Source organism: Vicugna pacos, chromosome 2, assembly GCF_048564905.1.
Source record: "Vicugna pacos chromosome 2, VicPac4, whole genome shotgun sequence".
NCBI lineage: Eukaryota > Metazoa > Chordata > Mammalia > Artiodactyla > Camelidae > Vicugna > Vicugna pacos.
Genome location: NC_132988.1, coordinates 23,796,416 through 23,823,957, shown reverse-complemented (window position 1 = coordinate 23,823,957; position 27,542 = coordinate 23,796,416).

Here is a 27,542-nt window from a genome sequence, read left to right as displayed (position 1 = left end):
ATCCCAGAAATCCCCAACCCTGGCTACAAAAGATTTCAGTAGTCAATGTAGAAAGTAGTGGAAAAGTCTAAGACCCGTATGATGGGCCAAATATAGGGACTGAAGGAAACACTGTTTTGAATATCAAATGGATATGGTATAGATTATATAACTTCCATAATCATGGTCACTGTTTTTACTTGAGTGCTAATATGGGTAACCATGATTGACAATTCACAATCATGAATTATCCATTGTTGCATTATTCTGAATGATGCAATTTAAGTGTGGTGTGATCATTTGTCTGTGGATTAGCTATTGTGCCTTGTATTGCAAATATTACTAATTTTATTTATAACATTGTGGATGTTGTGATGTTTTCTGAGTTCAGGTGGTGAATATGAGAATGATTATAATACCAATGCCAGCAAGTCTCGGGTGTCACTGACAAAGTTAACAACTAGGTTAACAAATGAGTTAAATAAAATTTCAGGTACAAAAGCAGGATTTGACCAATAGGCCATAGTTTGTCAACCACTGAGACAGATTATGATTTATTTACTCAAGAGTTTATTATAAAACAAATAATAATAATTATTATTTAGGACTTTTAGAGTTGTAACAACTAGGTTATTTTATTGGCAAAGGAAGGACACACACAATGTATTAGGACCAACATAAAGCATACTGTATCATATGCAAAAAAGAATTTGACATTGGCCGGAGTGTGGAGAAGGAGATATGAAATCACATGTGGAGACTGAATTTCACAAGTCTAGGATGATATAGGCAAGTGCCTCTAGATCAATGGAAACATTTTTTGCTTCCCAAAAAGACACCAATGCTCAGTCAGAAACAGCACTGAATTAGCTTGGGCATACCATGGGAATGAACATGCATTGTCATACTGCTCTTTTATTGCTTCCTAAAACAGGATAATTGTATTTCCTGACTCACAGATTGCAACTATAATGTACTGTGAGCAAACAGAAGAAAAAAATTGATAACAGTTGTGTTAGTGTCTTAGAGTATTATACTTGGGTGAACAGTGTCTCTGAAAATTGATATCTTTCCATATCTCAAAATATCAACCTCTTTGGGAATGGAGTCTTTGCAGATGTAGTCAGGTTAATTTAATCAGGTTAAATTTAGGCATATTGGATCAGAGTAGGCCCTAAACCCAATGATTGATGTCCTTATAAGAAAGCCATGTGAAGACACAGACACACAAACACAAGGAGAATGCCATGTGATAACAAAGGCAGAGATTAGAATGATGCATTTATAAGTCAAGGAAAACCAAGGATTGCCAACAACCAACAGAAGCTAGGAAGAAGCAAGGGAAGAAAGGATTATTTCCTAGAGCATTCAGAGGAAGCATGGTGCTGCCAGTGCCTTGGTTTTGAACTTCTAACCTCCAGAACAGAGAGAATAAATTTCTGTTCTTTGAGGCTATTCAGTTTACCATAATTTGTTATGGTAGCCACAGGAAACTCATACAAGTATAGAGCTCATCCTGTCAGATCTTACCATCATGCTTTCTAGAGTTTATAAAGTGATGTATTGAATCACAGCATCCCAAACTGTTCTCCCTAACTCTTAGATACTTTGACTTCCAAAAAACATAGCTTAAAATCATTTCCTTGTTTCTATGAAGATTTTAATGAAACCACAGAAAACATAAAATATTACTAAAATCTTGTCAAAATACAAACTAAACTTTGTTAACCTCTTTGCGTATTTGGCAAATTCCATTCCATCTATAAATTTCATATCAGGGAAAATGAAATCACTTTACCTATGTAATATTTTATACATGTAAAATAATATATGTATTGTTAATTAGGGTTATGATTTTCTCACCTGTGATACTGAGGCTTTCGTAATGAAAGTCATAGATAAATGTGGTATGTTGAGTAATGGTCCCCAAAGAGATCCTGATCCCAATCCTTGGAACTTGTGAATATTACCCTGTATGGTAAAGGAATTTGCAGTTGTGATTAAGTTAATCTTGTGAAGGAGAGATTATCCTGGATTAGTCATGTAGGCTCATTAAATATAATCACAAGTGTCCTCCTTAGATCTGTATCTATAAGATGGCTTTCGCTGTTGTAACCCATTAAAAAAAAAAGAGGCTAAGATGTTGATCTGTTGCATGTAAACATTGGTCTAGAAATATTTGCAAAGTATAGAAAATGAAAATTTCCTTCTCTAATTTGGAAATGCAATGAGAATGAGAATAAAGAAAAGCATTACAGTCAAATAGAAACTTATATGCTGTTTCTCTAAAATGTTTGATAATTTTTGAGGCCGTAAGAAGTCTAGAAAAGAATGAACTAACACTAAATTGAGCAGTATTATGTGTAGGTTGTGACAAAAATTCAGACTTGAAAAAAACAATTTTTTTGAGTAACATTGTTTCAGAATGTTTTTTAATTAACAGAAGAGATACAAGTGAAACAGGACTTTTAAAATTTTTTAAACTAAAACTAATTTACACAGAATGCAAGTTAAATTTCACAAGATCAACTACCTCTATGCTTTAAAATCATTTTCCCTGAAAAAGAAAGATTTAACTTTTTGAGTAATATTCAGTGTACTTCAGCGTGTTTACAAATGATGGACATTTCAGTTTGGTCTGTGTGATGAGTTTATGGGTACAGAGAGCCTGACTGGCAAATGGTGATCTACCAAAGTAATCCAATGGATACAGCATGAGCATTTTTGGAGCACTGAACAATAATTTCTTAATCTAAAAATATGCTGTTGCTAGTAAGTTCAATTTGTAAGTTTTTAATTTTCAGGTATGTTTCTGAGACTGTTTACCTTGACGTTATCACATTAGATTAGTATCAGGACTTGGTGGCTTGTGGTCTTGATAAGATCAGAGCAGCTGCAAGTTAATTAATTTTACATTTGACTATACTCAGTTTACCACTACCATAAGTTTTTTTAAAAAGAAAATTAAAAACGAACCTTCCCTGCTAAATATCCTTCACATATATGCACAACAATTTTGACTGTAATTTGCTACCAAAAAGAAAAAAAAAAAGAAAGAAACAAAAAGGAAAAAAGGACATATTGAAGAATGCAGGCAGTATAGAAAAGTATTATTTAAAGAATAAACTGAGTAAAATTATCTACTGTAGTATAGGACAAAAAGAAACATTGTGATTGGCAGACTCTAAGATGGCTGCTATGATGCCCACTTCCCACTATTTCCATCCCCACATAATCCTTTCTCTTTGATTGTGGATGGGAGCTGTGGCTTGCTTTTCTTTCTTATTATTAAGACTTTTCTTTTATTAGAGCAGTTAAAGGTTCACAGAAAAATTGAGAGGGAGTACAGAGTTCCCCTATATCCCCTGCCCCTAAACAGGCATAGCCTCCCCTATTATCAACATCCTCCACAGAATGGTACATTTGTTACAATTCATGAACCTACATTGACACATCATAACCACCCAAATTATGTAGTTTACATTATGGTGTTGTGCATTCCATAGGTTTGGACACCTGTGTAATGACGTGTATCCATCATGACATTATACAGAGTATTTTCATTGACCTTCAGATCCTCTGTTCTCCACCTCTTTACCTGTCCCCTCTACTCCCAGCTGCTAGAGATCAATGATCTCTTTATTGCCTTTATAGTTTTGCCTTCTCCGTAATGTCAGAATTGTAATCATACAGTATGTAGCTTTTTCAAATTGGCTTCTTTCACTTAATAATATGCATTTAAGTTACCTGTATTTTTTATGGCTTAATAGATGATTTTTTAGTGCTGAATAATATTCCATTGTCTGTATATACTGCAGTTAATTAACCCATCCACCTGCTGAAAGACATCTTGGTTGCCTCCAAGTTTTGGCAATTATGAATAAAGCTGCTATAAACATCCATGTGCAGACTTTTTGTGGACATAAGTTTTAGACTCTTTGGGTAAATACTGAGGATTACAATTGCTGGATCTTGTGGTTAAAGTGTGTTTGGTTTTGTAAGATACTGCCAAACTCTTCCAAAGTGGCTCTACTTTTTTCCATTTCTGTCAGCAACATATAAGAGTTCCTGCGGCTCCACATCCTCATCAGCACTTAGTATTCTCATTGTGCCAGATTTTGGCCATTCTGATAGATGTAGTGGTATTTCATTATTGTTTTAATTTGCATTTTCCTAATAAGAGTTGGAGCATCTTTCTATATGATTATTTTCCATTGGTATTTCTTCTTTGTTGAGGTGTCTTTTAAGGTCTTTGGCCCATTTTTGATAAGGTTGTATAGTTTCTTATTGTTGAGTTTTGAGATCTTTGTATATTTTCAATGAATGTCCTATATCAGAGATATTTTTCCAAGTATTTTCTTCCAGTCTGTAAATCATCTTTCATTTGCCTGGCATTGTCTTTCACAGAGCAGAAGTTCTTAACTTGAATGACGTCCAACTTACCCATTTTTATTTCGTAGATTGTGCCTTTGGCGTTTTATCTAAAAAGTCATCATCATTCCAAAGATCATTTAGGTTTTCTTCTTTATTACCTTATGGTAGTTTCATAGTTTTGCATTTTAGATGTATGCCTGTGATCCATTTTGAGTTAAGTTTTGTGAGGGGTGTAAGGGCTATATCTGGATTTATTTATGTATGTATTTTTTATTTAAGTATAGTCAGTTTATAATGTGTCAATTTCTGGTGTACAGCATAATGTTTCAGCCATACATACATATACATACATGTATTCATTTTCATATTCTTTTTCATTATAGGTTACTACAAGATATTGAATATAGTTCCCTGTCTGTACAGTATAAACTTGTTGTTTACTTTACATATAGTAGTTAGTATATGCAAAGCTCAAACTCCCAGTTTATCACTTCCCTCTGCGTTCCTGCCTGCCCCCTGGTAACTATAAGTTTGTTTTCTATGTTCATGAGTCTGTTTTGGTTTTATAAATAAGTTTATTTGTGTCTTTTTTTAGATTCCACATATTATTGATATCATATGTTATTTGTCTTTCTCTTTCTGGCTTACTTCAGTTAGAATGACAATCTCCAAGTCCATCTATGTTGCAGCAAATGATATTATTTTATTTTTTATGGCCGAGTAGTATTCCATTGTATATATGGAATTTTCCAGTTGGAAAATTTCCAATTTTCACAACTTCTTTATACAGTCATCTATCTATGGACACTTATGTTGTTTCCATGTCTTTGCTATTGTAAATAGTAGTTCTGTGAACACTGGGGTGCATGCATCTTTTTGAACTAGAGTTCCCTCCAGATATATGCCCAAGAGTGGGATTGCTGGATCATATGGTTAGTCTATTTTTAGTTCTTTTAAGGAATCTCCATACTGTTTTCCATAATGACTGCACAAAACTGCATTCCCACCAACAATGTAGGAGATTTCCCTTTTCTCCTATGTATTTATTTTTGCATGTGGATGTTTAGTTGTTCCAGCACTATTTGTTGAAGAAACACTTTGTTCTATTGTGTGGACTGTATTCCTTTGCCAAAGATCAGTTGACCATATTTACATGGGTCAATTTCTGGTCTCTCTTTTTTGTTCCATTGATTTGTTTATTCTTTTGCCAATACCACACTGTCTTGCTTATCATAGACTTAGAGGAAGGCTTGAAGTTGGGAGCATCAGTCCTCCAACGGTGTTTTTCTCCTTCAGTATTGCATTGGCTGTTGTAGGTCTTTTGCCTTGCCATACAAACTAACACTTAGTTTGCCAATTTTCACAAATAACTAGCTGGCATTTTGATAGGGATTATGTTGAAACTACAGATAAAATTGGGAAGAACTGACATCTTGACAACATTGAATATTCCTATCCATAAACATGAAATTTGTCTCTATTCAGTTTTTCTTTAATTTTGTTCAGCAGAGTTTTGTAGTTTTGCTCATATAGATCTTGTACATATGTTGCTTGATTTATACCTGAGCATTCAATTTTGGGGGGTGCTAATATAAATGGCATTGTGTTTTTTATTTCCAGTTCACTTGTTCATTGCTAATATATAGAGAAGTGATTTCATATATAAATCTTATATCATGCAAACTCGCCAGAATTGCTTAATAATTCAAAAATTTGTCAATTTTTTAAAATTTTATTCATAGATGATCACATCATCTGTGATCAAAGACAATTTTTCTTTCTTTCTTCCCAATTTGTATAACTTTTATTTCCTTTTCTTGATTTATTACATTAACACGGACTTCTAGTGTGATGTTTGAAAAGACTGGTGAGGGGGCATCTTGTACCTGATTTAGTAGGTAAGCTTCAGTTTTCTCACCATTAAGTATGATATTAGCTGTAGTAATTTTGTGTATATTTTTTATAAAGTTGAGATAATTTTCTTCTATTCCTTGTTTACCTTAGAGTTTTTATCGTGAATGAGTGTGGGTTTTGTCAAATGTTTTTTCTACATCTACTAATATGATCATGTGATTCAGGGTTTTTTAGCCTGTTTATGTGATAAATTATAATAATTGAGTTTCAAATCTTGGGTCTGCCTTCCATAGTTGGGATAAATATTACTTGATCATGATGGATGATTACTTTTATACATTATTGGATTTGATTTGCTAATTGAATATTCCTAAGAATTTTCCCATTTGTGATAAACAGTATACCTTATCCAGAATAACCAGCTTCACACTGGAAATTATATGATTAACCAGAATTTATAACTCAGTCTGAGCTTGATTTACCAATCGAGAATGAACATATCATCAATATTATACACACACATACGTGTGTATTATGTACTTCCAATTTAATATTAATTTCAAGTATAAGTCCTTCTCTCTAGACTCTGGCAATAAGGGAATTTAAATATCCCTATGTAAGCACAATATTATAGATTCTGAATTTATATTAGAGTTTGTCTCACATGATTGCACATTGGTTCTGGCTTTTTACCCCCAATTTTCTTCTTTAAAAAAAATTGAAGTAGTTACTGAAAAGAAAATGTTAGCCAAATTGAACACCGAATCTGCTTTAGTTTCTAGCACAGTTTGAATTAACCGCACATTGGGAAGAACTGATGCTGTTGAAGGCAACACTCCACGTAGTCCTCTGTAGTCTAAAGTTAACCTCCTGGACCCATCACCTTTTCTCTAGACCATACTGGACTGTTAAAGAAAGAACTTGTGGGTACTGAGAGACTTGGATCTAAAATATCCTTAATTAAAGCTGAAATGTATTGATATTCTCCAAGGTATCTGATACTGCTTTAATTAACCACTGAAGTATGTTTATGTAATGTAAAGTTTCTTATTAGGCATACAAATTAAAACAGTATGACAGTAGATTTGAATGATATCCCTTTTCCAATGGTTTGGAAAAGGACATAGTCTCCCATTCAAACATCTGTCCCATTACAATTATACACACTGATGGGGTGAGACAGTAACATTGGTAACATTTGTTCTTAAATTCTTCCTCATACTTTGAAGTCTTTTATAGTGGCATCACTGTATCTTCTTAACATAATTCTATTGCCCTTTAGGCTTTGATTAATGAGTTTAGTTATGACGGTATTTTGTGCACTAGTGTCAAGAAGTCACAATAAAGTTTATTCACGATATCTAGACCATTTTATTAAGGCAAATGGGCTTGATCCCCTGCTGGGGTTACACTAAAAGATCCTAGTCATCCTGCCACTCAAAATTACAGCATCTCCTTTACTTCACAACATTTAATTGGCACTATTTAGAAGGAATTTTACATTCCTCCTTTGTGTTATCATTTTTTAAAATTCATCAAAGCTATAGCAAACAATAAATTCATTGTGGTCTTTGTGCAGTATTAGGGGTGGAGAATAGCTAAACCACCTATTTTTTTATAGTAACCCAGTAAATTTTTAATAGCTATTTCATCTATCTCTTCCTTTTTTATGTCTTGTTTTAATTAACTATCTGAACACTTCTACCTGGTTTAATTGCTCCATGGGTATTTCATGCATTTAATTTGTATTGTTTACTTCTTAAATTGCAACTATTTTCCCATTACTCCACCCCATACTGGGGAAGCTCAGCAAGGAAGTACTCCACAACACCTGTCACATCACTCTGCCTTATGTGACCCTGTTCTGACAATAGGGCCACACACGGAGTCTAAGCAATTGGAAACTCCTTTCTCACAGCATCAAACATCACTTTGGTCAAAGGCATAGAGTTACTGACTATTTCTGTATCATCATTAAAACGAATCCACGTGTGTTTGCACTTCCCACATTTCAGCAGCCTCAGAAACAGTATTCCATTTAATAGCTTGGGATGGATTTGGACAATTTCTTTCTCAGGCTGTAAATTACCTGTCTCTACTTTATGTCACTCAACAGTTTGGGAGTTTGTCTATCTAGCTATATTTTCTGCAAAGTTGAAGTTAATGAAGATCCTGAGTTAAGACCAAATGTGCCTTTTCATTTAGTAACATCTATTTAAATAATGTCTTAGAATAAATCTACTAATAATGTTCCACAAAATGACTTAACCATTTGAATCAATATTCCCATCTTTTAGGTGTCTCTTAATTCGTATCTCCTGTAATCATATAATCCTTGCAGTGATTTATTATTGGATGAGTCACATTTCATTTAAAAAAAAAAAAGCCTACTTTTCTTTGGTGTCATGTTTGTCCTCTGAACACACAGGTTCATGGACTGTAATTTGAGAGCTTGACAGCCTTGAGATTTTTACCAGTTACTTTTGTTTTCTCCAAAGCAACCAAAAGCAACCAAAGTACCATATTAAGGGGCTAACCTCCCCTTTGTTTGAATTTTTAAGAATCCATTTGGCTACTGCCCCTTGTTGTAGATCTAATGTCTCCAGTTCCCACTGATAAGTGTTTCTTCCTTTCAGTTGTCACAGTGATTGAGGACCTCAAAGCAGAGGTGGTCAGGAAGCCATCCTGGCTCTGCATATTCTCCATTCTGCCATTCCTCATCTTTCTTTTTCCTAAACCAAGCCTTAGCAATTATTTATATTATTGAGACAAGAGTATTACAATTAACTTGCTCACCATGCCAACTGCAGCAATTAATCAGATAATTGAAAGAACATCCACAGGGTAAACTCCTGTAAAGGTGTTCATAAAGATAAAGGATATGGTACAGCAAGAGAAAGGAACTGCAAGAAATCATCTCAGAGATCAGAAAACTGTTAAGCACAGCCCCCAGGGATTTTCCTTGGTTACACAGAATATCCTTCATTTTCAAACTATGTGGTTAGTCTTAGTTTCAGGGAAGTCAAAACACAATATTCCACAATCCTCTGTACTCCACTGGTAAAGTACCTAAAACCAGGCTATGTAACCAATTAAACTAGATGTAAATCACTGATAGTACATTTTCAGTTAACAATAGACACAAGAGTATTTTGTCTCCAGGGAAACTGTGAACTTTAACCAGCACATTGAAAGTACTAGGTAGCACAGTTTATTTTCACCGTGGCCAAGAGTCAGTACCAGATTTCCAAGCATTAACAAACTTAAACATGGAGCTACCCTAGACCAGCTTGAAGGCAAACGTATTTTCACATACCTTTTCCTAATTTGCAAAGATGTTTTATTTATCATGAAAGCTTTTTCTGCACATATTGAAATAATTAGGTAGTTTTCCTCCTTTATTTAGAGATATGGTGAATCAAATGTATCTTTAAATATTTTTATTAATAGACCTTATTTGTTAAAGCAGTAATGAGTTTACAGAAAAGTGAACAGAAAGTAGAATTCCTATATGCACCCTCTCCCCCCACCACAGTTTCCCTGATTATTTACATCTTGTACTGCTATGGTACATTTGTCACAAGTGATGACCCAACATTGATACATTATTATTTAAGACCATAGTTTACATTTGGGTTTATTCTTTGTTTTGTATAGTTTGATGGCTTTTGCCAAATGCATAACATCATGTATCCACCACAATGGTATCATCCTGAATAGTTTTACTGCCCTGATAATCTCCTAAACTTGACCTATGCATCCATTTGCCCTCTGCTCCTCAACCACAGGAAAACTGATCTTTTAACTGATCTTTTTACTGTCTCTACAATTTTACATGTTCCAGAATACCATATAGTTGGAATTATACAGTATGAAGACTTTTCAGACTAGATTTTTCACTTAGCAATATGCATTAAAGTCCCTTCATCTCTTTTTATGGCTCAAAATCTCATCTTTTTTCATCACTGTGTAATAGTCCATTCTACGGACCTACCACTTTGTTTATCCATTCACTTGTTGAAGGACACCTTGGATACTTTGTTGCTTCTCAGTTTTGGCAAAGCTGCTATAAACATTTGTATGCAGGACATAAGTTTGTTTGTTTTGGACGTAAGTTTTCAATTTATTTAGGTAAACACCTGGAGTACAATGGATGGATCATATGGTAGGATTATGTTTGCTTATAATAAATTGCCAAACCGACTTCCAAAATGGCTATGTGATTTTGCGTTCCCCTCAGCAACAAAGAGTTCCTGTTGCTCCACATCCTCACTAACATTTAATGTTTAGGTATTGTGGATTTCAGCCATCCCAATAGTGGAGTGATATCTCATTGTTGTTTTAATTTGCATTTCCCTGATGACATATGATGTGGAGCATCTTTTCACATGCTTATTTTCCATCTGCATATCTTTTTTGTTGAGGTATCTGTTAGTCTTTGGCCCATTTATTAATCAGATTATGCGTTTACTTCTTAATAAGTTTAAAGAGATCTTTGAATCTTCCAAATACAAGATTGATTTTTTTATGTTAAAGTTGTATTTCTGGAATAAACTCCACCTGGTCCTAATATATAATTCTTTTTATATATTGTTGGGTTTTATTTGGTAATATTTTATTAAGGAATTTGCATTGATGTTCATGAAGTTATTTAAAGTTAATTTTTTGTGATGTCTTTACCTGGTTTTAGAGGAATCTTAGCTAAATAAAATGAGTTGGGAACTACTTCCTATTTACCTACTTGTAGAAAGCATTCATCTTGGCTTAGTATTTCTTCTTTTTAAAAATTTTTGTATTGAAGTACAGTCAGTTACAATGTGTCACTTTCTGGTGTACAGCACAATGTGCCAGTCATGTATATGCATATACATACATATATTCATTTTCATATTCTTTTTCATTAAAGATTGTTACAAGATACTGAATACAGTTCCCTGTGCTAGACAGAAGAAATTTTTCAAAAATCTTTTCCTTCTTAAATATCTGATACAATTCAACAATGAAACAATCTGAGCCTGGAGTTTTCTGTGTGGGAAGGTTTTGATTACTATTTCAGTTATTTTAATAGATATATGAGAATTAAATTTTTCTATTTAAGATTTATTTAAGATTTCTTTTACTAGTTTTGGTATTTTATGTCTTTAGGAATTTCTCTTCATTTGTCAATATTATTGGTGTAAAGTTGTTCTAATGTTCCCTTATACTTGTAATTTTTGCAGGATTTTCAGCAGGGCCCACTGTTTCATTCTTGGCATTGATAATTGTATTCTCTCTCCTTTTTTCTTAATCTCAGTCTAGGGAACGATCGATCTTGTTGACGTTTTCTAACAACAACTTTGGACTTTAAAATTTTTTCTCTATTCATCTGTTTTCTATTTTATTAATTTCTAATTTTGTTTTTATTTTCTACCATTCTACTTACTTAAGTTTCATTGTTTGTTTTCAAACTTCACAAGGTGGGAGATTAGGTAATTAATTTCAGACTCTTTTCTTCTTTTCCAAAAGAAACATTTAAAGTTAAACATTTCCTTTTAAGTGTTTCTTTAGATAAATGCTTCAGATTTTGGTGTTTTATTTTTATAATTACCTAGTTCAAAATATTTTCTAATTTTCTTTATTATTTATTTTTTACCTGTGGGATATGTGTGATTTGTCAGATTTCCAGATAGTTGAGTGCTTTTCTGAATGTTATATTTTTACTGCTTTCTAATTTAATTCTATTGTATGTAGTCAAAAAAGATTCCTTGGGAGATTCATTATTTGTTTTTGAAATCTATTAAGACTTATTTTATGGTGCAGCAGATAATCTTCCTTACTGAATGTGTTGTGTGTACTTGAAAAGAATGCACATTCTGTAGTTATTGGATGTAGTGTTCTTTAAATGTTAATTTGGCTAAGATAGTTGATAGTGTCAATCAGATGTTCTCTATCCTTAATCATTATTTTTATCAAGTTCCTTTATCAATAACTAAGAGAAGTGTGTTAAGGTCCCTAAATATTATTGTGAATTTGTTGATTTCCCCTATAAGTACTGTCAATTTTTGCTTCATACATTTTAAAGCCCTATTATTAGGTGATATACTTTTATAATTCAGTAAAGTATACTTGTAAAAAAAAATGACCAAAACATTCTGTATCTATCTAAATATACACACACACACACGCTTACATGGGGGAAATGATGTATGGAAGAGCACACAATATATTTGAAAGAAGACAAGAAGGAAGATGGCAAGTAAAACGTACAGTTTAGGAGAATTTTTTAATTGAAATTTTACCACACTTGTAATAAGGATAGAATACACTGTAATACTACTACTTAGAATTCAAATTATGAATTAATATTTTCAAAATTACTAACAGTTGGTAAATATAAATCCTTATTCTCATATAAATATACATACACCTGTACATGGAATACATATGCGCACACACATGCACACACACACATTGTAATAAGAAGATTGAAAGTTATTTATTCATCTGAAGAGATTTGGTTTTAAAATATGAAGGGTTAGTTTCTGCATTTTGGTTTGTTGCATTTTAATTACTGTTAGTGAAAAATATAATGTAACTCTTAAAATTTCAATAATCATAAAAACTAATTTAAAAATATTTAGTGTTCCAGGCAGTCTTCTGAATGACTTGTGTTGTTTCATGAAAATAATTTTAGGAATAAAGAAATGCAATTAGAATAACTGTGTAACTTTTCCCTATCTTGCATATTTTACCATGCCAAAAGAAAAGAAATATAGTTATACTTTTCTCCAATATAAATTGCTTCTGTGTCATAAAATTAAATCAATGTCACAGCCATAAAAAGCAGTATCAGTCTCTCCAAACTAGCTAACATCGTCATGCTGAACAGCAAATAAAAGTGGCTTACATTTTCCTAAGAGACTTGGTACTTTCCCTTAGCTAAACAAGTAACTCATGATTTGAAGATGGCATTTTATTAGGAAAAAAAGGATAAAGTATTAAAATTGTAAGTACTCTCAAAGGAGCAAAGCTAGAAAAAAATGTTTCTATACCAAAAATCTACATGAAACAATTTAAACATTATTCATATCATTGCACTGGATGCATTTCATTTTGGAAATCATCTTGATTCTTTAAAAATAAACTAAAAATTGAATTAAATGGATTTTGAATTAATATCAGGGCTCACAGCAAAATTACCACATCTGAAGGACAGTATTGCAACTACTGCAAATAGCAAAAATGTATAAATTTGGTATTCATTATTTTTGTGAAATACTAATGTAAGCTAGCATACAGTCTTTATTTTGATTAGTGCAAATGTATAAACATTTAGATTCATTTATGAATTCAACTCAATAGAATTCAATAAATACATGTTAAACATCTATAATGTACAAAAACTAGGCTAAATACTGCAAAATATAGAGCTGAGCAATAATAATAAATGTTAAATATAATGACAAACACAATCAGTAGCGTTAGATACTCAAACTGCTATAGATTTTTGGAGGAAGGGAAAAATTACATGACACTTGATGGGTTAAATTCTTCAGTGTTATGGAAATGATAGAGGAAACAAGAGAGAATGAAGATACAGAAGAGAGTATGAAGATGCCTACCTTGCCAGGATATTTCTTTCTTTATTAATATTCATGACAAACCTGAAATGTTGGTACTTTACACTTCACTTTGGAGATGAAGGTTAAAGAATTGAAGAAATCTCCTTTCCATTATTCCACTGGAAACTTCCAGGGGCTCCCACAAGTGTTCCTCTTCCAAAATCTAGAACAACTTAGAACCTATCTAGTTTTCTGTGTTCTCCTTTTTCTTATTAAACAAACTCCAAATTGTCAAGCTATTTTTGAGACAGTCTAGAGAGTAGAACAATTTTTTATTCATAAGCATTCTTGTGTCCATCAGACACAGATGTACAGCCTCTTTTACCCACTGCCCACCCTTTTTTGAAAGAGTTTTACTGATAATCACCTTGAGCCACTGTGAAAGGATAAAAGGATAATAATCAGAAAATTCTGGAGGTAATAGGGTATTTTAGAGTTGGTTTTTCTGATCCTTATTCACACTTTTTTCAGAAAATAGCTGTGATGGGCAGCAGTGATGCCCACCCCTTGATATTCATGCCTTTGTGTGATCCCCTTCAGTGTGGACTGAATTTATCAACCCCTTTCTTGCAAAAAGAATTGGCAAAATGATGATAGGTCACTTCTGAGATCAGACAATAAAATGGTAACTTTGGTTACCCTGGGGAAAAAGCAGCTGCCACATCATGAAGTATCCCTTCATGTTGCATTATTCCTTTATGAAACATGATGAAGCCCATAGGGCAAGGGACTGAGGCCAGCCACCAACCATATGAGTGAGCCTGTAAATTGGATCCCACCCCACAGTAAAGCCTTCAGATGAGACTGCAGCCCCAGTTAAGAGGTAGACTGAAATCTCAAGAGAGACCAAATTCAGAGGCACCTAAATAAGTTATGACCAGATCCAGACCCACAGAATCTGGGAGTAAGAAATATTTGTTATTTTCGAATGGCTGAATTTTGAGATATTTGGGTACATAGCAATAGATAAACAGTACTGTAAGCATAAAACATTGTTAGACTCTCACACTCTTTCACTTCTTAATGACACAGCAATCTTCTCTCCAACTCAAATGTTCCAAATTGTCATGGAGCATCTAAACCTGCTGAACTCAACATGTGAAGTCACTATTCAAGTACCCACATTAGGTAACCAAAGTCAGTAGTAACTATTGGAATTAAATTTGAAATAAATCAAAATATATGAGAAAAAACATATACTGTCTTGGAAATAGGAAAGTAATTTGAGAAAATGTTTTGTTTTTATGCATACTCTGTAAAAAGACACAGACAATGTAGTTCTTAGAGACCCAGATAATACCAAAACAATCAAAACACTTCGAATAACAATATTACAGATATCTAGCACATTTTCCCCTCGGTATCATGCATATTTTTTACATTTACATAATGGATGTAGGGATACTTAATATGTTATTGGGAATGTATATTAACACAATTTAATACAGAATTTGAATTTCATATAGTGGCATATTTTATACTGAATATGATACATGATAATGTCATATATAGATGAGACATAAGGCTGCACGCTTTGGAAAAGAATAGAATTGTTAAATATGTTAATGCACTCATCCATTACTTTTACATCAAGTTCATTTTATATTTTAATTATTCTGTGTCCTGAGTATTTTGCAAGGCCTTACATCAAAGTCTAAAGCATGATTTGACTTCTATTTGTAGATAACAAAGGTCACTTTGTCTACCTTCTTCCTGAATCCAATTCTTTAAGACAAGGAAATGAGAAATAGAAAAGAAAAGTCATCTGTGATACATTGAGGATGAAACACACAGGGGAAAAAAAAAAAACTAAACCTGGAGTAAGGTTGCCAACAGCAGAGTATTGGACCAGATCAATAAAGAGAGACAAGAGAGGAAACTGTCTCTGTGTATGTGGAGCAGAGTGAGAGGAACACAGAGAAATATACACACACTGTAACTTTCTGAGAGGCCATTTCTAAGTGTCCTTGATTGAAATTACAATATATATATAAACAAGTAAGAAGATGGCCTTAAACCATATTTATCTCAGAGGTAATTCAGGGGAAAGGGGCTGAGAAGGATCCACCTGGACATACTGTCTTTGCAAGAAGCATGCTGTTGGGAGGAAGGATAAAGCACCTTTGGGGAGCTGGCAGCCCTGCAGTTTTCCATCTTGTCTGCTAAAAAGAAGAAAATGCCGTATTATCATACAATAGGTATGTGAAGGAAGACTGAGAACCAGGGGGATTGTTTGCTACCTCAAGGATGGAGAAATTAAGAAACCACAAGAAAAAATATTCAGTCTGGGCTTTTATAGTTCATGGACCTTTCTCCTCTCTCAAAAACACTTCGAAAAGCTAGACCATGGAGAACTGTCTCCATTCAGGCATGAGTGAAATCTAGAAGGGATTGAGCAGAGCACATTATGCCAAGACACTCCAAAACAAATGACCGGGGGTGGACCAAAGAAAGACAAATGAATTCTACCATAAAGTAGGTCAAATCTTAAAAATTAACATTGAATACAAAGAACAGTGAAAGATATGGCCTCTCTGAAATAATTGTCCAAAAAAGCAATGACAAGATAACATATAGAGATGAAAAGTAAGCAAACTGGTTCCAGGAAGTAAATGAAAAAGCTAAAGAAAACATATAATGAAAATTCAAATAATAGCAGTCAGTAAAAGGGTTATCGATCAAAGGTTTGAAAATATGCAAAATCAAATTAGAAACAAACACTGTAAAGAAATAGAAAGATGATGAGCAATTTGGAAAGTAGCATGTAAGAAATTAGTGTTTGTAGAGAACAGAATACATGAACCTAGAAAAAAATTTGTATATATAATCAAAGAATTTTTTAAACGAAGTCCTGTATTATTACCTTAAATAGTCCACATGGTCCCAAAAAGAGGAGAAAAAAAGATTATCAATATCAGGCTAATCCTGATGAAGTTATAGAACTTCAATAACAAACAGTAAAATTATAAGGGAATTTAGGTAGATGATCAAGTCACTTAAAAGGAGGATAAAAAATATAGAGCTCATATCAGACTTGTCATTAACACCATTCAGTGCTAAATACTATGGAGCAATGTCTACAATGTTCTTAGGGCTGTATCAGAAAGCATAATATTTTATACTCTTTACATGCCAATAATTCAATAATTCAAATTGTAGGTCCACCAACTATAGTATTTAAACTTGAGCCAATCACTTAAATTCTCATTATCTCAGTTTCCTCATCTCTAAAATGCAGATGATAGTACTTTTTTCAAAAGGTTACTTCTAGAATTAATACTTATGGAAGACTTAGAATGAAGTCAGGTACATAGTGAGTATTATACATATATTAAATAATTAAGGAGCATTAAAATTAACAAAGCAAGAACTCTCTAGGAAAAAACACCAGAAACTTAAACTTACCTATTATTCAACAATAGATGAAATAGTTCCAATAAAATTAAGTATATAGAACTAAATAATATATTTATGATAGGATACAAAGGTATAGAAATGTATTTATGTACTCCTACATGCTAAACACACAGAGCATACTTTGAAAGCACTCAGGCTTTTTAATTTAAGAATTCATCTTTCCAGAATTCTTAGAAATTATTGTTAAAGAAACACTTTATCAGAACAGAGTGTAATAACATTAGAAATGAATACATTAACAAAAATGGAAATTGAACACAGACCAAATAAATACCAGCTAAAAATGTAAAATCAAATCTTAACTCTTAGTTCATAAAATAAAAAACTGAAATTGCAGAATACAAAGGCAGTAACACTACCAGATCTTTTGTGATATCCAGTAAAAATGTTCAGATAAAAAATACTATTAATACTATCATGTACTTAGGTTATAAGAAAAAGGAAAAAATGGAAATGAAGGAAAATACTGAGTTTAAAATAATTTGAAAAGCAACAAAACATAATAATGGAGAAGAAAATAATTTTAAAAGATAAAAGCAAAATTTATAAAATAGAAATCAGAAAAATGGCAAAGTTTAAGCACAAATGATAATAGAAAAGTTAATGGCAGAATATAAGACTTCTTTGACTACTTCTCTTAGCTCCGTATGAGTTAATTTGAAAAACTGCATTAGAAAAACTACCCAAAAGAAATGGAAATCTAAAAGAACAATTGTAAAGAATTGTTTGAGAAAACTATTAAAGGTTATCTTTCAAAAATGTTATGCCATGTATGAAATACAAAAGAGAAACAATATTCATCAGTGTGATTTTAGATAATCTAATTTAGATAATTAGTTTACTCTTTTTCATTGGTGTGTATTCACTACACAAATGTAACACTTATTCTATGGTTATTTCTAATTTTTGACTATTATGAGTAAAGCTGTTAATGAACATTTTTTTATCTGTCTTTGGAGCACATGTGCACTCATTTCCCTTGAGAATCTACCTAGGAGACGAATTGCTGATTGGAAATACTTTTGGTAGTATTCACTAAACAGTCTGATTGTACCTGTTTACACCCTCACTAACTATGCAAGTATTTTCACTTGCTACAGAAATCCTTGCTGACATTTGATATGGGCAGACTTTCTATTTTAGCCATTGATGGGTGTGTATTGATATCTTCTTGCAGTTTAATTAGTTATTCTCAGATTACTAATGATAAATACCTTTTATATAATTATTATCATTTTAATATATTCTTTTGTGAAACATCTCAAGCCTTTCACCCATTTATTGTTTAGACTTCCTCATTGATTTGTAGAAGTTCTTTATAAAATTTGAGTATAAGTCCTTTTTGAGTTGTATGTATTTTAAATGTCTTCCAATCCATGACTTCCTTTTAATTCCCTTACTGGCATCTTCTGATGAACAGAAATTCTTAAGTTTAAGCTTCTTTCAATACTCCATTGCTGCGTAATTACATACCATCAAAATGAGCAGCTTAACACATTATATTATTTACTCACAATTCTGCAATTGGGAGGGAATTGTGGTCCCTGGTAATTGTGCTTTTTGCTTGGTAACTTGCTTCCCATAACATAAAAGCAGCATGATTGTGCAGAGACACCTGAACAAAAATTCTCATTGTAGCAGTTTATATTACCAAAATGCTGGAAATGAATCGAATGTTCATTAATATAGGGCTCAATAAATGTATCATAATACATTTGTATAATGAAATACTCACTCTGCTGATGTTAAAATAATGAAGTAGATCTGATGATTGATGATCTGGAATAAGCCAAAATATATATTGGATTATGTACTGAAAATAGAAAACTGCATGAGAGAAAACATATATATATATGTGTATGTACAAAAGATGATCTCATTTTTCTTAGAAATATAAATGTTATTTGTGCATATTCATAAGCAGATTATTGTAAGATGCACAAAATAATAACAATGTTTGCATATCAAAAAGAACCCAGTGGAACCTTGTATAGAAAGGAATCTCTCCTTTTAACCCCTTTTTTATTTATCATATACATATATTTATTTTCTAATAGAACATTACTAATAAAAACATGTAAAGGATTAGCAAAGTAAATGGTACTAAATGTGTATGAATATATACATACACAACATGCCTGTCATAAATATGTTGTCATTGTTGTTTTTGGTTTTTCCTGTTTTGTTTAAATTGAAGTACAGTCAATTACAATGCATCAATTTCTACTTCACAGCACAATGTCCCAGTCATGCATATACATACATATATTCGTTTTCATATTCTTTTTCATTAAAGGTTATTACAAGATATTGAACATAGTTTCCTGTGCTATACAGAAGAAACTTTTTAAAATCTATTTTTATACATAGTGGCTAAAATTTAATCTCAAATTCCCAGATTTATCCCTTCTCACCCCCTTACCCCAGTAAGCATAAGATTGTTTACTATGTCTGCAAGTCTCTGTTTTGTAGATGAGTTCATAGTGTCCTTTTTTTTTTTTTTTTTTACATTCTACATATGAGTGATTTCATATGGTATTTTTCTTTCTCTTTATGGCTTACTTCACTTAGAATGATGATCTTTGGATCCATCCATGTTGCTGCAAATGGCATTATTTTATTCTTGTTTATGGCTGAGTAGTATTCCATTGTATAACTATACAACAACTTCTTTATCCAGTCATCTGTCGATGGACATTTAGGTTGTTTCCATGTCTTGGCTGTTGTGTATAGTATTACCATGAACATTGGGGTGCATGTATATTTTCAAATTAGAATTCCCTGCAGATACAGACTCAGAAGTGGGATTGCTGGATTATATGATAGGTCTATTTTTAGTTTTTTGAAGGATCTCCATACTGTTTTCCCTAATGGCTGCACCAAACTGCATTCCCACCAGTAGTGTAGGAGGGTTTCCTTTTCTCCACACCCTCTCCAGCATTTATCATTCATAGACTTTTGAATGATGGCCATTCCTGCCTGGTGTGAGGTGATACCTCATTATAATTTTGATTTGCATTTCTCTGATAATTAGTGATATTAAGCATTTTTTCATGTGCTTATTAGTCATTTGTATGTCTTCATTGGAGAATAGATTGTTTAGGTCCCTCTGCCCATTTTTAGATTGGGTTGATCGTTTGTTTATCATTATTAAGTTGTATGAGCTATTTATATATTCTGGAAATTAAGCCTTTGTCAGTCACATTATTTGCAAATATTTTCTCCCATTCTGTAGGTTGTCATTTTGTTTTGATTATGATTTCCTTTGCTGTGCAAAAGCTTGTAAGGTTAATTAGGTCCCATTTGTTTATTTTTGCTTGTATTTCTACTGCCAGGGTAGACTGCCCTAGGAGAACATTGCTAAGATTTATGTCAGAGAATGTTTTGCCTGTGTTGTCTTCTACGAGATTTATTGTATGTTGTCTTATATTTAAGTTTTTAATCCATTTTCATTTTATTTTTGTGTGTGGAGAAAGGGAGTGTTCTAACTTCATTGATTTACATGCTGCTATCCAGTTTTCCCAACACCACTTGCTGAAGTTCTTGCCTCCTTTGTCAAAGATTAATTGACTATAGGTCTGTGGGTTTATTTCTGGGATTTATATTCTGTTCCTTTGACCCATATGTCTGTTTTTATGCCAGTACCACACTGTTTTGATTACTGTAGCTCTGTAATATTGTCTGAAATCTAGGAGGGTTATTCCTCCAGCTTCATTCTTTTTCTTCAATATTGCTTTGGCAATTCTGGGTCTTTTATGATTCCATATAAATTTTAGGATAGTTTGTTCTAGTTCTGTTTAAAAAAAAATCCTAGGTAATTTGATGGGGATTGCATTAAATCTATAGATTGCCTTGGGCAATATGGCCATTTTAACGATACTGATTCTTCCTATCCAAGAGCATGGGATATCTTTCCATTTTTGTAAGTCATCTTTAATTTCTGTAACCAGTGTTTTTTAGTTCTCCATGTATAAGTCTTTCATCTCCTTGCTTAGATTGATTCCTAAGTATTTTATTGTTTTGGATGCAGTTTTAAAAGGAATTGTCTTTACTTTCTTTACCTGCTAATTCATTGTTAGTATAAAGAAATCCAACTTATGTTTGTGTGGTAATCTTGTATCCTGCTACCTTGCTGAATTTTTTTTTATCATCTCTAGTAGTTTTTGTGTGGCACTTTCACGGTTTTCTATATATATATAGTATCATGTCATCCACATATAGTGACAATTTTATCTCTTCTCTTCCAGTTTAGATCCCTTTTATTTCTTTTTCTTTTCTGGTGCTGTGGCTAGGAATTCCAAGGTTATATTGAATAGAAGTGGTGAGAGAGGGCATCCTTGTCTGGTTCCAGATTGTAGTGGGAAGGCTTTCAGTTTTTCACTGTTTAGTACTATGCTGGCTGTAGGTTTGTCATAAATAGCTTTTATTATGTTGAGGTATGATCCCTCTATACCCACTTTGGTGAGAGTTTTTATCATAAATGGGTGTTGAATTTTATCAAATGCTTTTTCTGCATTTATTGAGATGACCATGTGGTTTTTGTCCTTTCTTTTGTGGATGTGGTGTATCACATTGATTGATTTGCATATGTTGAACCACCCTTGTGTCCCTGGGATGAATCCAACTTGATCATGTTGTGTGATCTTTTTTATGTGCTGTCAGGTTCTGTTTGCTAATATTTTGCTGGGGATTTTTGCATCTGTGTTCATCAAACATACTGGCCAGTAATTTTCTTTATCTGTAGCATCTTTATCTGGTTTTGGTATTAGGATGATGGTGGCTTCGTAGAATGAGTTTTAGAGTACTCCTTCCTTTTCAGTCTTCTTGAAGAGTTTGATGAGGACTGGTATGAGTTCTCTGCACTTTTGGTAAGATTCCCCAGTGAAGCCATCTGGTCCTGGATTTTTGTTTATAGGGAGGTCTTTTTATTGCTAATTCTATTTCATTTCTAGTGATCAGTGTGTTCAAGTGGTCTGCTTCTTCTTGATTCAGTCTTGGTGGACTGTATGTTTTCACAAACTTGTCTGTTTCTTCTAGGTTGTCCAGTTTGTTTCCATATAGTTGTTTGTTTTTGTTTTTAAAGTTTACACTTCTGCCTATGTATTTCTGAGTACACAAAAGAAGAAGAAAACTGGATGGTGATAATACAAACAAGATGAGAATCCTAGCAGAATTTGAACATAATGAGGAACACCCTCAGGCAAAAATAAATTTTCTGGAGGATGTTTTTAAATGGTTTTGAAATCTTACACAGATATTTGAAAATAGTATGTAGATGAACTGAAATTTACATTGGGCACATGTAAAAACATCCACAGGAAATTGCGTAAATTTCATGATGCCACAGAATATGTGACAGAATGGAACAGGTGACATCACTGTGTTTCCTATGACAGCTTCTGTCCAGAGGGGGTTTGCCTATTCTTGTTTATTGTAGACATTTAATCTTGACTTTAATAACCCTGATAGGAACCACCCAGTCTTGCGTTCTATATGCCACATTACTGAAGATGTGAAAAGGTATTTTTGAGACATTTAAAATGTCTATTTACTTGTTTTATTTTTTAAAAAAATCATTAAAATGCAGCATTTTGTGGGGTCCTGATGTCAACTTCCTAGTTTCTCCCTTGGAATCTGGTATAAATATGGGCCAGTCTTAAGGATTTTCTGGTTGTCTTTTCCATCTTTCCTTTGTATACAATTGTGTTTTCCAATTTATCATTTAATTCATCTTTATTAAAATGTCAGATGATTTCTTACTACACAGCACACAGGAGAGTATTACGCTCCAACAGATAGACTTTAATTATCACCACATATCTGATTTCTGAGTCAGTCTCAAAATGTCAGCACTATAAATACTATAAAACATTTGTTTTTCTCCTTGTTTTTGAGAATTTTCCAGTAAATAGACTCATACATTGATGAGCTCTGTAGGGTCTAGTACTACATTATTATTAGAGATTACTCTGAAAGTTTTTTTTTTTAATCATTTCACTATTTAGGCTGTGGGGTGGGGGAGCAGGAGTGTGTTAATGATAATTTTTTAAATATAGGAAACCTAAATGTGACTTCATATTCAAATAAAACTGTTGGAAATTCAGATTTGAAAAGTAACCAAAGCCATAAGTTTAGCCTGGAGGAGGGCTTCTAGGCAAGCTAGGAAAAAAACTGGCTTCTGTGGACATTTGCCCGTAGGCAGCGTCTTTTGTTACAGCGGCTGCACAGCCAGCTGAGTCTCCAATTAGGCTCTCTGAGCAACTGCTAAATACTAAGGTTTAATGGCTTCCCCCTCTTTCTCTGTAACCTTTCCCTAGAGCAGGATGAGAAAAATAAAGTTATAGCCTAGAGAAAGAAAAATGTTCACATTCTATAGCTTTCAACTTTAGAAACTCAGAGCCAGTACCTACATGTTGCTGAAGTTTTGATGAGAAGTTAAAAAAAAAAAAAAGTCAGTACTTTCTGATTCTGGTGATCCTCTGTGATAGGGCCATCACTTGATTTATGGTGAATAAAGTCATTATGGCAGCGGAGTGAACCAGGAAAATCTAGACTCAAAGATCCAGACCTAAATTATGATATAGAGTCAGATGTCAAAATGAAGTTTCACTTTTTTATTGCTTTGTGTATTTTATTTACTGTAGTAAGCACATAGACTGTGAACACATAAATGTCATATGTGTTCTTTTCCTAAAAACAACATGCTCTAACCTAGTAGCAGCAGTGAGAAGAAAATTCCTAGCAAAATGGCAACATTGCTGATTTAATGTAAACAAAGAAACAGAGCTCGGATGTTGTCTTTGTTATGTAGTGTGGACAATAACCTATTTTATGCTTCAATTACTCTATATTGCAAATGTGGAAAATGATGATATTAAGAACGGGTGGAAATAATTAAATTACAAACAAAATAATTATGATGTAATCTCCAAGTACAAAGGCAAATGGAGTCACAGCAGCTTCATGAAATATGTAGAGGGTCATGAAGGCACTTACGGAATTAATTGCCTAGTTCTGAATTGCAGAACTCTGTGTAAGCATATTACTCACACAGGTAAGAAGGCTGTTCTTCAAGGCATCCGTGTAAATATTTAAATCACATATTCAGTCTCCAGAATAAAGCAAGTTTAATAAGCAATGCAAAAATGTCTTTCCTCCTTCGATCCTAAGAATGTATGCCCATTTAGCTTATTATTGATTTTTGGCAATTTATGTTATTGATGGGGGGATAAAAGATAACAAGAATAGGAATAATTGAAACCATTAATATAATACTCAGTTCTCACTTTCGGTTAATACTTTCTGTATTTCATCATTAATATTATCACATGATTATTTTTACTTCACCTATATTTATGTTAAAATAAAAGAATACCCAAGGCTATGCTCTCTGTAAAAAGGAAATTACAAAGTATCTTGGGGAAAGAGCACTGATTACAAAATCCAATGCCCAATGCAGCTCTATAAACCAACTACACACAGAACAGGGAAATACAAGAATTAGAAACTGGGTGCTGAATGACTGTGAAAGCTGAAATTGATTGAAAATTTTGTTAGTGCTATGCACTGTGCTTTGTATACATGATTTCTACATCCCTACATCCCTGCAGTGTGAGTTTTGTTATGTAATTATGTAGCCAGGACAAACTATGTTCAGTAAAATTGACAAATCACCCTTCAGTTTCTTCAGCCAATAGGAGGCAGCACTGGCATCTGAGGCAAGTTGGCCTTAAGCACAGGTGCTTGCTTGCCTTGCTCCTGAGCTGTCCCTCAGGTTTAAGAGAAGGCTTCTGGGTTTATTAGGGAAGAAGAGAAAAGTCTCCTAGACAGAAAGAACCTAATCTGAGAATCATTTGACAATAAAACTCTGAAAAATTGTCTACCAGGATACTGAGAGAATTATCAGATAAAGTTACTTACAGGGATTGCATTACTATTGAAAGAATTGTGAAGAAGAGAAAGAAGGAAAGATGAAGCTTGTGTTTTCCAGAAGACAGATAAATCAGATTCTGATAATTATAAGCAGATGTGATTATATAGATCCTGCTTCAGTTTCTAGAATTAGATATTTAAAGTTTATGTGCTTAGAAAATGAAGCCATTAATCACTAGGAGTATTAATGGCTTCATTTAGTACATGTCATTATGACCAACCTAATTTTCTCCCTTTTTCTTATGTGCAGTTAGCAAGGTATTTGTCAAGGTTTTGCATATAACCTAGTGGATAGGAACAGAAATATGGGTGACAGAAGTTTATAGAGCCTTTTTTTCATAAAATATTAACCAATAATATGAATACAAACTGAATACATTTTACAAAATTTGCAAATAACAGGAAGTGGTCATTAGTGAAAGTAATTAGAATCTAAAGGAAGTTCAAAGTATTAGAGCAATCAGCCTAATAGAATGAACTTAAAAGTAGGTAAATATAAATTATTGCATTTGGTTCCAGAAAGGATGGAAGAAAATGATAATTTGATTGGATAGCAGTACCTGGGAAGTAAGAAGTTATGACATCAGAATGTTAGATACTAAGCTCAGTATCAGTCTGAATTGACACTCGATATATTGGTGTAATATACGAATCCATGTAACTAATACAGTGCTAGCCTAGATTAACAGAATTGTAGCCGTGTTAGACTGCAGAAGTTCAGAATATTGACTTGGGGTTCAAAGTGGCCAAAACTTTCCTCATTGCAGAGCTATCCAAAGATGAAAGAAATTTCCTCTGTAGGTTGCCTATTCTCAACTATTGAAGTTCTCAAAAGTGCAAACTCTGGTGAGAGTATATCCAAATAAACAATCCACACATAATAAGAGATAGATAGGTGGATGGGTATCTAGATAGGTAGGTAAGTAGGTAGGTAGGTAGTTGGGAATGTGGGTGGGTGGATGGATGGATGGATGGATGGATAGATAGACAGATATGCATGCTATGTTAAGCACTTTAGAAGTAACCACATATGTATATATAATTGCTATGCTATTTATAGATGCTTAAATGGCTAATTCTTAGGTGTCTAAGAATGTTAGGTCTCAGGAAACTTTCACACTTCTTAAAAATATTGAGAACCCCAAAGATTTGTTTTCATGTGGATTATAGCTATCAATATTTATCATATAAGAAATTAACATAGACATTTTTAAAATGTGTTAATTCAATCAAATGTAACAATAATTAGCCTATTTAACATAAATAAGATTTTATGAAAAACAGGTATATTTTTAAAAACAAAAATATTAGTGATAAAAGTGGCTTTTTGCAAATCTGTTTACAAATGAGTCATTCATAGACAACTGGATTATCACGTCTGCTTCTGTATTCAATCTGTTATACTTTGGGTTTTGGTTGAAGTACATAAAGAAAATCTGTCCTCACACAAATACACAGGTGGAACAGAGGAGTATTTTAATAGCATTTTCAGATAATCATATACATATTTTTGTTGATATTATACCAGAATTAAGCAAGTGGTATTACTGTAAAGGTTATTTGCAAGGTGTAACCTAAAACTATATCAAATAATTTTTTCCTTCTGCTTTAATAAAATACCTTGATCTATTTTTACACCTTTTGTCAAAGAAAAAACCCTCATATTTTAGTACTTTTTTCAAATTAAAAAATTCCTTGAGGTAAATTGACATAACATTTATTAGTTTCAGGTATACAATGTGGTGATTTAGTATTTTACACTTTGAATGAGTGGGTTAAAATGAACCATTTTGTAAACATCATGCATTCGTTACTTGGAAAATATTGGTTCAGTGAGTTAGGCAGATCTTCCAAAGGGTGACATATTTCATTAGAGAATATCGAAAAATCACATTCAGTAATACTACCACCAGTCTCATCAGAAAGACATTTCAGTATTGGGAAGCTGTGAATTTCATAGTGCTGGTGAATACAAGGTTTTTAAAAGTCCAACTTGAGCTGTCAAGTTCAAATGTTATTTTTAGCAACAGATACCATCATTAGTTTTCCCTGAAGTTTACTGTATTTATTCTTTAAGAAAACGACTTCAAAATACCCAAATCTGGATTACCTTAGTTGATATTGACAATTTTTGGCTAAAAAATGACGTTTCATGAAAAAGTGGTCATTTCAGTTCATAACTCAGTTGCTCTTTCATAGAACAACCAGCATGCTATACTATTTAACAGAAATGTTTTATATGTACTTTCTGTTTAGCCATACAGGTTAATGAAAAGATGTGTGCTCAGAGAAATTCTCAAAAATTAATAATTTGTACTGTTTTCATCAAGGAGAATCTTAAGTAAACTGACTTTCTTCTTTTTCTTCCTTTCCTTTTATAAGCAA